Source organism: Lynx canadensis, chromosome A3, assembly GCF_007474595.2.
Source record: "Lynx canadensis isolate LIC74 chromosome A3, mLynCan4.pri.v2, whole genome shotgun sequence".
NCBI lineage: Eukaryota > Metazoa > Chordata > Mammalia > Carnivora > Felidae > Lynx > Lynx canadensis.
In genome coordinates this window covers 3,927,143-3,940,853 of record NC_044305.1, presented here as the reverse complement: position 1 = coordinate 3,940,853, position 13,711 = coordinate 3,927,143, and the positions used below count along the sequence as shown (strand labels likewise).

The following is a 13,711-nucleotide window of genomic DNA, read 5'->3' as shown; positions in this document are numbered from 1 at the left end:
AGAACATTGAGATATTGAGAAGTGGGCACACATCCTTCAGTGCTGGCCAGGTGTGCCAGGCCCTGCGCTGTGTGCAGATTCTCCCGGGACCTCGAAAACGTGAGTCAGAACTCTTGGGGACCCCGTCTTTGAGACGGAAGTCCACTCGATTCTCTGCGGTGTGTCCACGGGGGGCTTGCGCGTCCGTGTGAACTAGAAAGACGAGCGGCGACGACGCATGAGAGCTGCTCACACTCAAGCCGTCAGAGGCGCCTCGTCATGCCCAGAAACAAACCAAGGATGAACTAATGGGCGGTGCTTCCTGGAAAAAGGACTATTTTAAGCCGTAATCACTGGGCAATCAGGGCAAATCACTCAGCTTCTCTGGACCTCCGTTCCCCCTCCTCTCTCCCCCTCCCCAGCAATAACGCACCCGGCCTTAGTCTTGTTTGCAAGGTGTCGACTGGGAAAAATGAAGGTCGTCTGTGGAAAGGTTGCAGGGTCCCATCTGGCCAGCAGTGACTGAATTACCATCCTTTTGTGGCTGGTTATTATCTCTTTGGCTCAAGGGCTGACCCTGGGCTGTGTCTGATGGCTGAGGTTTTGGTCCCTGGGGAGAGTTGGCTGGGGCACCTCCCCCTCCACCTTTGTGTAGCACCAGTGCCCCCTGCAGGCGGGTGGCTCTTTTGTGCTCCCCTCCTCTCCCCGCCCCCCCCCCCCCCATCCCCCAGGCCCCAAAGCCCTCTCCCGTAGGCCAGGACAAGGGTTCCTTGTGGCTTGTTTCTTGGTGAGAATTTATTTATTTTTTTCTTGGTGAGAATTTAAATCGAGGTAAGTATTTGTTCTACCGGTTGGCCAGGAAATACATTGTCTTTGCTATGGAACATCGAGGGTTAAAATCACGTGGGAGAGGCTGGGAGGGGGCGGGGGCGGGGCGGTAGGCGGAATGCCTCAGGTTGCCCAGCTTTACCCTTTCTTCCAGTGGATGTCCACATCCCCAACTCCATTACTTTCCTCCTCCATCAATGCAGCCTGGGGAACTGCCTGGAGGGATTTGGTTGTGTGGTACCCCCCCCCCCCCCGCAGAACCCACCAGAACCCCCCGGAACTCTGCCAGTTATCCCAAACTGCAGAACGTTCCCACCAGCTGTCTCCCAGCACCTTAAAGACGGCGAAACCGGGCTGCTGCGGGAGACTCACATCTGGGGCCACGTTTATGCTGCTGAGCAGCGAGCGCACTCTGCCCTGAAGAGGACAGCGGTCCCTGCTGTGGTGACGGGTGACGACACACACACTAGCTGTTCGCCCTTCGCTCAGATCACACTGGGGTCTGTGCCCGCACAGCTAGGCCGTCGACGAAGGCTTTACCTACCCAGTGGCTCCACACGAGGATCCACTGGGCACCGTGCCGCCCCCACGGTGGCTGATAAATGCCGCTTGTCATTATCTGCCAGGCACGACAAGCCTACCTCCGTAAAAACCGGCGTGGGCTGAGCGCCCAGTGAGCGTGGGGCATGCGGTGATAGGTGTTTTCGTTGTCTGCCCAGGACAAGGTCAGCGTTGGGGGAGTTTTCTTGAGAGACGAGGGGTTTTGTCCGGAAATGCAGATGTAGGGAGAATAGAACAGAAGCTTTCTGGACTGGCGGGTGGTGAGGACGGGCTCGAGGGCAGGAACGCAGACTCCGGAGAGGGCAGACAGCCCAGATGGGCCAGTGCACGCCGGGTCCCGGTGGGAGGCGGGAGACGGTCACTGGGGCGGTGCCTCACTTGGGCACCACCTGAAAAAATCGCCACAAACTTGGTGGTTTAAAACAACAAAGATTACTTTTCTCACGGTTGTGGAGGCCGGTTGCCTCACACTCTCTCCAAAGGCTGTAGGGGAGGAGCCTTCCTGCCTCTTCCAGCTTCTGGTGGGTGGCTCAGGCGTCCCCTGGCTGTGTCTGTCCAGCCTCTGCTTCTGTCGACACCTGGGCTTCTCCCCTGTGTTTCTGTGGATCAGGTTCCCCCCCCCCCCCCCGCCGCTTCCCCCTATAAGTATAAGTATACTTATAAGTGTCTTCCCCCTATAAGTATACCTGTTGTGGGGTTTAGGGCCGCTCCCAAATCCAGGATGATCTCACTCAAGAGTCTCAATTTAATTATACCCACAAAGACTCTGTCCGAGTCAGGTCACAGTCACGTGTTTGGCAGTTAGGACTCGGACGTACCATTTTGGGGGCCATCGTTGAACCGCTTGGCTTCTACGATTCTCCCCCCGTCTGTGAACCAATGGAAGCAACCTTAAAATGTGTTTCTAGGTGAAAAAAAAGGAGTGGCACGTGTGGACATTCGGTGTCGAGGGACGCACATCAAGTGTGCTCTTATTGTGTGCGAAGAATTGAGGCAGGAACGTTCTTTTGTAAACCAAACTGGCGCATAGTCGTTAAGAGGGAGTCGTGCAGCCCACCAGCGGCTGGGCCTGTTCCCCACTTGGGGGAACAGTCGTCCAAGCGGCTCCAAGTGGCTTCAATACCAGGACGGGTGTGTCGGACCAGGGGACCCATCGGCTCCTCTTTAGGGAGAAGCCCAGGGGCAGGCTGGGGAGGGCGCGGGCAGGCCTGCTGCGTAGGGCCACGGGGACTGTGCCAGCAGCTGCCCGGTTTGCCCAGCCTTGCACTCTGTGGGGCTGTCAGACCAAAGCAGGGAGCCCCGGCTCCCCTCTCCCTCCCTGTCACAGTCCACCAGCGGAAATGGGCGCCTCCTCCTAATTTGCACACATACCCGGCGTGCTCATGGTGACCCTGGGGGCCCCAGTGTGAGCAGGGACACCAGTTGGGAAGCGTCTGACCTTTCATTGTCCCTTTTACTCCTCCTTCCCTTTAAAAGCTTCTCTCATCCTTGGGGGGAAGGGTCTGTTCCTATCCATATGGGCTCCCGGAGGGGATCTCGAGACTCTCTCCATGTTGGGAGAAATCCCACTTCTGTATACTTCTTATCTCGGTGTGAGCTTTTCATACCAAAGCTTCAGAACAAACTGGGGCACCATGAATGATGGGTAAACACACATGCGCACACACACACACACACACACACACACACACACACACACACACCGTCAGAAACAAAGTCTAAATGGGGAGCTAAGAAATGAGGGGCCATTCATACTTAAGATCCACCCCCCGCCGGGTGGTGACAAATGCTTTCGTGTTTATTATTTGAGAAGTGGGTTGAGCCAGAGGCCTGGGTCACTGGTGCCCGTTTTCAGAGGGCTCCCTCCCCTGCAATTAGGAAGAACGTGGTGGATGTCCGCAGGTGGTGAGCCTGCGGGATGTGGGCTGAGCGTTTGCCCAGGGAGTATTAATCACCCCCTGTCCCTCACTGAAGTGTCAGAGTGTGAACAGGGATGGCTGGTGGGGTAAAGCAGCAAGCGTGGGCTGGACAGGTCGTGCTGGACAACGTTGAGTTGGAGGGTGGCGAGTGCACTAAAATAAATACCTCCTGGAAATCAAAGGGGCTTGGGAATTTTTTTGCCGCCACTTGCTCATACCGGCATTTCACAGAGGAGTGACAGGCTCTCTGAGTGTTGGGTGTTTGAAGAAAAGTACCGTGACTTCATAGGAGCCTGACGATGGGCCTAGGTCGTCCACCATGGACAAATAGCTTTCTCCCATCCTTTGACCTGGCAGGCCCCGCATGGAGAGATCAGGGCTGGCTTCTAAGTGAGGGAGCTGACCTCGCCATGTCTGTGCGTGTGTGTGTGTGTGTGTGTGTGTGTGCGCACCAGTGTGCTCGTGAATGCATGCAGCTGTGTACGTGGTTTTGGTTTTTGTTTTTGTTTTTGCAGGGTCCAGGGGGAAGGAGGACCTGTTTTCCGTGGCGGGACAGCGATAATCATCTAGTTTGGGTGACCTGAGGGGCTGTAACTTGGGGGGACTTGATGAAACCCAACAAAGAAATTGGAAAGGGTCTTTGGGGCGGGGGGGGGGGGGCGGAATTTCCCAATTAAAAGGTAGGGAAAATCTTTGGTCCTGATCCTTGTAGGGCAACTAGAATCCGTGAAACCTCTTAAATTAAGTAGGCAAGAATACTTGTGTCCAGGGGCTGAAATAAGATGCTGTAACTGACTCTTCGTCGTCTTCATTTTTGGCGAATCTTCCTGTCAACAACTTATGAAGAGGAGAGGAAGAGAATGTTTTTGAAAAATATTTTTTTAAAGGGTGCTTAATTTCCCTCCTCTGTAAACTATTCTGATAGCTTGGTACTAATCACTGGAATTAACAGATGGCTTGGCAGTGAAGTCATCTGCAAGCAGAAGGCCAGAGGAGTTATGAAGGATAAAGACCTAATTTCTAAATTTTTAGAGTGATTGGAGTCTTTGAGACCCTCCTGAGAACGGAGTCTTTTTTTGAAACCTGAATTCAGTGGTCTGTCCCATCCAGGTTTCCAGCAAGGGGACGGGGGAGGCTGGAAGTTTCTTTTTAAATACCAAGTGGCAACAGGTTACCAGACAGCCCGGCTAAACGTGACTGTCAGTGGGCAGGAGTTTCACGCTTTCCTCAGAGAACTCCTTCAGTCACATTTACTTCAGGATCAAGGTGGAGCTGTGATGTTAGGTGGGGTTAATCTTAGAAAGTCAGGGCTCCTCATGGAAAGGATTTGCATGAATATCCCAAGGAGAGTGCACATCTGCTTGAGGAAAGACCTTGTAATCCAAACTTTCTCTTTGGGACACCTCAGTTCAGAGGTTGCCTGGGGAGACGACCATTATCACAGGATGAAACCTTTCTCCAATAAATTGCTTATAAACTTAGACCCCTTGTCAACACCACTTTCTCTCTGTCCCTCTCTCCTCACCGTTAGCTCTCACCCCTGCCCTTCAGAAGAATTTTCACAATATAATGTAAATGGGTTGCCAAGTGAAACCACACATCACGCTCAGGACGCAGCCCTTCATGACGCCGATGGAAGTGACCACTGGGTTGGTTGAAACTCGTTGACGGAATCTGACTAGATGACAGATGAGCAAGAGGAAACCGAGGAGGTAGCTCCAGCAGAGTGAGATGCATACCAGGGAGTGAAGAGAAGGCCTTGGGAAAACGGAGGAAGCCCTGTAACACTTAGGGGGTGGGGAGTCCCTCTTGATCTTCCTGTGAGAGGAAACGTAAACTCAAGACTAGCCCATCGGTCTGCTCTACAGTTTCGTGTAAAAATGTACTCTGACCCCATTAGCACTTGATTAACCTTAGTTGATTTTAGCCGTTAGCTCCCAGTTGGCTGTTACAACCCCTCACCTTGAAGGTTTATTTTTATCTTTGTAGGTTCATCAGCTTATCTTCATAGCTTTTGGTTGCAAGAGAAATTCTCAAAGTCCTTAATTCCCCACTATTTGCTATGAAGTTTTCGTCCCTTTGGTGAACGAATTCATCTTGGGTGATCTTTCCCCAGTGGCAGTGACTGGAATTAATCGGGGCCCTGTTTCCCAAGCTGATGGGTCATCTCGGCCTTTGCCTCAGTGCCTCACATAGCGTTGGGTTCTTAGTAGGTGTTTGTTGAACGAACCACCGAACCAGCAGAAGGAGGTCTCCTTGAGGCTCAGCCCCGTTGAAAGCTTGATCCAAATCAGCCCCCAAAACTTCTTGGAGAACGAAGGAAGGCACAGGCAATGTGCAGATTTCATGTCTGATTGTGTTTTGGAGAGGCGTCAACAACAGAAGAGTCCAGAGGGTGTCTGGTTTGGATGGCAGTGAGCTAAGCGCAACAAAAGAAACTTGTTATTTTCTTCATAAAAGAAACCTTTTCATCTAAAAAAACAACTTCCAGCTTCTCCTACCCTTGCTGGACTCAGTTTTGTGGCACCACTGCCTTCAACCTTAAGGATTATCTGTCTGTCTGACGCCACGTCATTTGTACAAGATGAAAGCTCTGGAGAGGAAGGGATGGTGACTTGGAACCTGAAGATGTTCGCTTTGATGTCTTTTAACCTCTCTGACACCACAGATAGGACCAAGTCTTAACCGGGGAGATTTGCTTCCAAAGCCAGCACTTGGGTCAAAACAGTCTGTGGTCAGAATTATCTTTGAAAACTTTGTAGATGAATTACAAGAATGTGTTGTTGTCTAGAACTCAGAGCAGAAGTTCTCACGCACGAGGTGTTTGAGCACCACCGAGGTCCAGGAAGGCGAGAAGAGAGGCAGGCTGTCTGCGCGGGCTGTTTGAAGATGAACAGCCAGCTGTCTAAGGAGCCGGTGAGGATATGGTGTCCCTGCTTTGCCACACAGCGTTCGCCGTTTGGTTTTAGCATTAAGCCTCTAAGACCGCTATGACATCTTCATGGGTCGGTTTGTCGTGGTGGGGATTAAGATCCTGGCGTTGTGCCTTCTGGGCGGTGTGGGGAGCAGTGTTTCACAATCCTGAGCGTAGGTGAAATGTGTGACGGGGCCCTGCTGTGGGGGCGGAGGGTGGTGTCCCTCGTCTGGTGCCAGCTCGGGACTTGGGGGGGGGGCAGTTACTCCGTGCCACCGTGAACCCGCTGGTGTAGGACAGCAAAAGACCATCTCTTCTCCTGTAGGGGGAAGTTCGCCACCGACCCCTGTCGCAAGAACGGCTTCTCCACTCTTCGCCTCCCGCGTTGGGGTCTCACTTAAGAAGAGAAGCTTTGCAGGTGCGTGCACATGCTCGCACTCGAAGGCTGTTTTTCCATCAGAAAAAGCAGGTGAAAAACCCACATGTCCCTACAGAATGGATGACACCACCTGAGTGAAAGCAGCTCCCGATTCTCTTTTGTTGTGGTTACACAATTCCTGATACGTTTCTCCTGATGAGGTCACTGCCCTGAAATGAATACTTTTCTTTTCAGAATTGGCGAAGCGGGGCAGGGGGTGGGGGGTTGCAGTGGAGACGAACACAACATCATTGAATTCTGTTTGCATCTCAAGTGGGACTTTCGAGTCTCTGGGAGCTTAAAACCCATGAGCCTGCCACCCTATTACTGTTCTAATATCACACTTCCTGCCCCTGGGTTGCAGAAACGAATCTCATAATTAGGTTCGCCCTGTTTCTGTGTTTATATGCACATCCCTTTCTCTCTAGCCGCCGACATATCAGCTTTTGTTATTATTATTTATTGTTGGACTCCTTTGTGTTCAGAGGGCCTGCTCCATTAACTGAGACCCGTTCTGTTTCCTCCAAAGCTGGGGTACATCAGAGCATCCCTTGCTATCGAGTGCTCTTGTAGATTTCCTGAGAAATGCGCTTTGTGGGCTGGAATCGGAGAACGCTGATGTGGTTGTGGGTAATTCTTTGGGTTTTGCCGGGCGTGTTGGCAGTGGTGCTGCTCCTGCCGGAGCACAGGCTAAAATTGGGACACCGAAGAGGAGCTGAGCGTGGCCCTGTGCCCGGATGACACATCCCAAGTCACATCGATGGAGGGAGATGTTTTATTGAGCTCTAAGAACTACATGGTGTTTACGGTTTCGCAGTTTCCTGCAGCCAGCATGCCTATGGCCGTAAACACGGTGAAGTTCGGGGCCGCGTTTCACACCGAGACTTCAGAAACCGTCCCGGTAACAAAACCCAGAAGGCACGTTCAGCGTCAGAGGCCCGGCCACTTTTAATCCCTCCAGCAAACTAGTGATAAGGGGCTCCTTCTGCAGAAGGCCGCCCGGATGGTGAAGCTGGTGGTCAACCGTGTCTCCTAAAGTCTCAGAACTCATGTGCCACCTTCAGAAACGTCACGTCTGTACATCTCCCCTGTGAACGTTTGCTCTTGTCCTTGAAACTCAGAAGAAACACAAATACGTTTCTTTTGAAGAGAAACCGTTGGGAAGCCAACATCATATGCCGTTGAGGGAGCACTGCAGAATGAAAACACTAATGTTTCATGGTAAATAGAGCCTGGCTCCAGCCTGCTGTGGGCAGAAGGCCACGAGCCCTGGGAAGAGCCCCTCTGCTGGAAAGAGACCGTGACGTCTTGAGGGGCATTAGAAATACATTAGCACCCGGTTGAGACTTTCTTCCTTCCTTGGTCAGAGAGATTATAAGGGCACCGCTCTCTCACTGTGTGATTCAGTTTTACTTGTCTCCAAGCTGTGAGTCGCCCCTCCCTGGGACTTTGTGGGCTGCACTGCCCTTTTCTTGACAGAGGGAAGGGCCCCCCCCCCCCCCACCAACATCCACTCGTGTCATCCTAGTCTAGTGTTTCTTTAACTTTTACAAGGCCTTGACTTGTATAGACTCAAACTCTGCTTTCGACAGAGTTGGCTGCAGAGGCCATGGGATGACCCACCTACACAGACCTTCCTTGAAGCCTCTACCTTCTCCTCCTCGTTGGGGGGTAGGGGACAGGGGTTGCCAGAGGCCTCCTGGGCAGCCTCACACTCCATTTCTGAGACTCCCAGATAGCGACGCGGAAGCTGCTATGGCACGCGACCTGCCGAGGAAAGGGGTGGTGAGAAAGACCCTGAGCCCAGGTGCAGCGAGAGGCCGGGCACTCTTCGGGGCTTTGCAGACATTGGGGAAGGGGCTTGATCTTGCTTCCGAGGGAGATGGGGAGCTGCTGAAGGATTTGGGTGCGGGGAGGAGGGCAGTGGGGAGACCGTCCCCTGGGGGTGCTAAAAAGATCGCTCCAGGCACGGAGCGGAGCAAGGATTGTGGCAGATGGAGTGGACACCGGGACACAACAGACTGGAAGGCCCTGGAGACGGGCTGGGCACGTTTGTGTTTGAAAAGAGCTGGGGAAAATCGATGTTCCACCTAGAGGTACGAAATAGTGAACTATTCGTTTTTGGTTATGCGTGTGATGCTTCCTTTAACACATAAAAAGTGTGGCGGAAAAGGCTGGTGTTCGCCGTGGCCACCACCCCCGTTGCCAGTTCCGCCGCAGATGAAACGGCTGTTCCGAGGGAATCTGCCAGACCGTTAGGCGTGCGTGTGCCCGTGTGCGTGGTTGACATAACGGCCACATGCGTATCTCATTGTGCAACTTGCTTATTTTACTCGGCCACATTCCATAGCTTTCCACACTGTTAATAAATCCAGAGAGACCTATCTCAACCTTGCAGATGGGGATAGAGCCTCTCTGGGTGGGAGCACTCGGAGTTACGGAGCCGCTCTAATCAGGGGGAGTCTGGCACGGTCAGCATTTCACTGTTGCGTCACTCCCCTGGGACGTGCTGTCCGTAGTTCTCGGCCCGAGCAGAGCGTTTCTCTAGGGAGAGCTGAGAAGAGGAATCCCTGGGCCTCTGGGGGCCACGTTGCACGTTTTTGATCTTTCCAGGTTGCTTCCCAGTTTACATTCCCACCTGTAGCATTTCAGAGTTTGTCTTCTTTTCTTGACCTTCTCCAACTTTTAAAAAAGTGCCTCGGATGCATAAAAGATGTTACCTCCAGTGCCCGTGGACAGCATGGCCTTCCCACCCCACCCGGCAGCCCACTGGGGGATGGGGGGTGGGGGGGGGCCTTACCCAGACAGACCACACGGAAGGCTGGCCTTATCCAATGGGGAAAAACATGGAGGGATGAGAAGACTTTGTTTTTGTTTTAAATCACAGAGAAGTGAGTTTCTCTTGACTCAACTTTAAGTCCACCGGGTACAATTTGATGTTCTCTCCAAATATTAATAGATTTGTTCCTCAGTCAAGGCATGACGTCTCAGTCTGCTCCAAGAGAGCTCTGTCACTGCAAAGGACACAGAGCCACGCAGGACTTCCTCTGTGCCTCGCCAATTCATTAGACCCAGTTAGCAATCTGCAGAAGAGATTAATTGATTTGCAGGCTGCTGGGCCCTAAGCGTTACTCAGCTGCCTCCCAGAAAGCTCAGGCCGCCGGGGAGCTCAAGAGAGCAAACAGTAATATGTGAGGCTTTGGTGAGAGGCCGAGCAGCGTCTTTGCGCTGCATTATAAACAGGAGCCCGAGAGACGGATTTCTCGGCCCTTTCTGGCTTGGTGTGGGATTTGGGCCACAGACCAGACTCCCAGGATAAAATGAGAAGGCTCACAGAGCTGCACCTGCCAATATAATGACAGTGTTCCTCTTTGCAAGCTTCTGTTATCCCCGGACAGCACCATGGCTGTCTTATTCTGAAATGTGGCCACCGGAGCTCCATGCTCTCTCCACATTCAGTTGTAGGAAGGACTCTGCATGTAGGGAAAAGGGACCCAGTTGAAACTGGCCTGGACAAAAACATCATCTCACATAAGACAATGGCCGCAGGCTCGGCTGGGTCCATAGGTACCGCTGTTGCCATCAGGACGCGGTTTCTCCATCACTTGGCCCCTCTTTTCTCTGGGTCATCAGCATCGGCTCCTCCGGGGTCTGCCCGGCCTGTCCACGCTCTCTGCCTCACTCCCGGCCCGAGTCCCCAGACCGAATCTTGCTGGCCTGGTTGGGGCCCTGTGTCTCCTGAACCGATCACTGGGGATTCGGGTGTGGATCATTCACCTGTCCTTGTGCAGAGGGATAGGCATGGCCTCCTTTGCCAGGGCAGCTAAGGGTGAAGGGGAGCTGGTTCCTCCAGAGAAGAGAGGGCGAGGCAGGTAAACCCTACAGACGTCCGAATCATACCATCTCACTCATGGTTTAACGCAGCGCGACGTATGTTTGTGAGCAGTGGAGCCCCCGTGTGCCCCTGGAGAGGGGAGAGGCAGGCGATGCCGTGTGCCCTCTTCTTGAGGAGCTTAGGGTCTGGTGAACGGAGACACCTTTGTGGCATAGATTAGAGTCACGCAGCCTCGGGTTCACATGCGATTACAGGGGCCTGCTCTGTGCCAGGCAGTGTGTGGGAGCAGGAAGAGAGGCAGATAGCATGACGCGGCCCTTGTCCTTAGGGAGAGCCCAGTCTGGCAGAGGGAGCCGGCACAGACTGGTAAACAAGTCATTACAAATGCAATGCGGTAAGCTCGCTGATATGATTAAGCTTCCAAATGAGGGACTCTGACAAGGCCGGCTGGAGCGAGAAGGGAGAGGAGGCTAGCATAAACAGGAACATGATGAGGAGGGGCCGCGATGCTTCCGACGCCCATCCCGAGGGCCCCTCGGCCCGGGCCCCCACTGCAGAGGGGAGGGACGGCAGACCTTTTTTCCCCTCCTTGCATCATAAAGAAATTTTGCCACATACACTAAACTGCTGGAAATGGGGGCGCACAGCACTTAACTACTATTTACTTATTTATCTAAAATGCTAAGTGTTTCCCTTGGCAGTCACTAATAGATTCCTGTAGAAACGGAGCGACACGTTCTGAATTCTGATTTCTGCGCCAACAGAAGGTGGGAAGGCAAAAATGGCTAGTGCGCTCCTGGCTGGTTCCGTTGGGGAGGTGGGAGGGCAGGATGACAGAGTCGTTTAAAGAGAAGTTGAAATATGGGTATTTGCAAGGTAAACGTGTGTTTATACGAAGGGTTTAAGAGAGAGAGAGAGAGATCGACATACCTTCAGTCCCAAACCTGAAATGGAGACTGTTCTCCTTTTGAAGGACCTCCTGAACACCGTTCTTAACTTTGAGTTGGAAGAGCCCCCAAAAGGAATCTGAGTCTTGTTCTAGAATTTTCTACGTGTAATGCTGAAGCCAGTAGCCAAATGGAGTCAGAGGCTGAGGCAGAATGAGAAGTGATGATCTCTGGTGTTGGTGTCCAGCAGACCTCCAGAAGGGGTGCACAATCAGCAAGGATTTGGGGCTCACCCTGGTGGGTCGTCCCCTCCCCACCTCCACACCTGGTCTTCAGGAGACAGGTTTTGGTTTTGGAGACAGACAGGTGAGACTGGGGGATTCATTCTAACCAGGGTGTTAGTGGCAAGTTGAGGCAGAATGGTGGCACGAACGGTGAGCCTAGAGGAGAAGTAATCACGAGTGACATGTAGACTAACATTAGAATGTATCAGATCATAATGAGGAAGTAATTCTGTTCTTCATTCCCCTTTAAGGCTCTTGATTACATATGGAGAAAGTCTGGTTTTGATGCTACTCTGCCTTTAACACCTGCCTGACCACTCTTTCCTAATCTCCCTTTTAGGCAGAGAGAGGTTAGGTTTGAAATCTAGCTAGAATTTGAGAGCACAGTTCTGTTTTCATTGGACCCATGTGTACAGGTACCCTCTTACATTAGACATCTCGTCTTGCCCAGCCACCTTGTAATAGACCTTAGAAAGCCCGTAATCCCAGTACTGCCCCCTTCTTAGCCTTTTTTTTAGCCCAAGACTGGTACTGGGGAAGAAATTTTGGTTTTAGATTGGGAAGAATTTGTTTGAGTCCTGACTTTCCCTCTTACTACCTTCTTGGGCAAGGGTCATCCCTTGTCTTTGTTTCACATCCTCATCTGTAAAGTGGGGGTGTTGATGGGTCTCAGAGGTGTTCACCTATACTGATTCATTTCACCTGGCCCTTGAGATCCCCCTCGAGCCAGTCTAGGAATCTTCGCATTGGGCAGTTGAGAGGCTCAAGCTACCTGAGATGATGAGTAGAAAGTGCTTTGTCAACCATAAAGGACTTTGTGGGGGTGGTGGCTATCACGACTGACAGTGGGGGCCTCTGTGGGGGGCTGACTTTTCACCCCAGGTCTGGAGAAGACATCTATGAGTCAAAGAAATGAGTCCATGAATGGTGAATTTCACTGGCCTTTGGGGAGATCGTGGGGGCAATTTAATTTGTGCCGTGTGGCTGCATAGGTGACCCCCCCACCTCCCGGTGAGACCCTTGAAGGTGGAGAAGATAAAAGGATGGGGATAATCCTCGATGCCCCAGCCCCACCCCATCTCAGGCCTCCCTGGCAGCCCCAGGTTCTGCTTAGGGATCTGGCCTTCACCCCAGCGTTGGATGCTGGCAGGGAGCATAGGAAATCTGTTCCAACAACGAGCACTGCTTTCTGCTTGAGCCTTTGGAGAGTTTCCTCCAAGTGTTTCTCCCCATCTGAGTTTCAGTGCGGCCCTGTGGGGTCGGCAGGGGGACGTGGTGGCTGTTCTCCATCCCGATTAGGAGTCCTGCCCAAGTGCACACGTTGAGAAAAAGACACACAAATTCAATTCCAAGGTTTTTCCTTTGCTAAAACTCTTAACATTTTGGCTTGTTTATTTCCTTAACTTCCAGAGACATGAAAAAGTAATTTTTGTGCCCCCTCCACATAGACATTAGTGATCATTTTCAGTCATTTCCAGCTCTCCCTTTTTTGCTACGAGGCACCTGGCGTGCCGGGAATGGACAAAAGCCATTTTTCTAAGTACCAGCGTTTGAAATTATTAAGTGTTCATTAAGCACCCCCGGGTGCACAGCACTCTCGGAGATGTTTGTTTCTCAATTTTCTATAATTTCCTTATTTTTTTTTCCCCTAGCTAAAGGCAGATTGAAAAATGAACTCAGTGCATTTGAGTCTCTGAATCATAGTTAATGTGCGACGCCCCCTCCCTTAACTGTGCTGTTTCCCTTCTGCCTCCTCTTGTCTCCTTTGATTTCTCATGAATCCGATAAAGTTCTTATTCTTTTTAACCCCTACTCAGGGACTGGAACTTTTGCTTTACTCCTGACTACCTGCCGGGAAGAAATGGGTGCAAAAGCCCCGGCCAGCCCTTACCCCAGGCTGCGGGTGAGAGCAGTGGAAAGATCAGGAAGGTGGCATGGATAGCCTCGGATGGGCAGTCTGGGCAGGGAGGGGCTGTCGGCAGTATGAGCCACGGTGCAGGATGAGCTCAGCTAATTTCCTGCCTCTCCACCCCCCCCCCGCCCCCCTCACTGATTGGCATTAGAGGGCAGGGGGCACCATGTCTCT

At 52.2% G+C, this 13,711-nt stretch overlaps 1 protein-coding gene across 5 annotated transcripts in view; it reads left to right on the top strand.

The window, feature by feature from the left end:
• ZNF831 (zinc finger protein 831) overlaps window positions 1-13,711 on the top strand; it is a 91,895-nt gene that overhangs the window by 48,637 nt on the left and 29,547 nt on the right. The window lies entirely within an intron of this gene.